The sequence below is a fragment of the Gekko japonicus genome, unplaced genomic scaffold, assembly GCF_001447785.1.
Source record: "Gekko japonicus isolate JY-2015 unplaced genomic scaffold, Gekko_japonicus_V1.1 scaffold945, whole genome shotgun sequence".
In the NCBI taxonomy this organism is placed as follows: domain Eukaryota; kingdom Metazoa; phylum Chordata; class Lepidosauria; order Squamata; family Gekkonidae; genus Gekko; species Gekko japonicus.
This window is the reverse complement of record NW_015165265.1, coordinates 586593-586806: the sequence shown is the minus strand read 5'-3', so window position 1 is coordinate 586806 and position 214 is coordinate 586593. Positions and strand designations below refer to the sequence as shown.

At 55.6% G+C, this 214-nt stretch overlaps 1 protein-coding gene across 1 annotated transcript in view; it reads left to right on the top strand.

Moving 5' to 3' along the window:
- The window catches only part of OLFM2 (olfactomedin 2), a 319482-nt gene that overhangs the window by 747 nt on the left and 318521 nt on the right, over positions 1-214 (top strand). The window lies entirely within an intron of this gene.

Here is a 214-nt window from a genome sequence, read left to right as displayed (position 1 = left end):
TCTAGCGCGGCTGAAGGCGGGGGGGGGGGGGAGAGGAGAGAGAGTTCCGTATTTTCTCCTCTCGTTCCGTCCTTCAGAATCTTTCCCTGTTCCTTTTCTCGCGGGGTGTCCTGTCCAGAAACACACACGCGCACACCGATTTCTGTGCGCGGTGGGACCCGATTCTGGGGAAGAAGATGGGGAATAAAAATATATCAAGACGGACTGTCTGCTG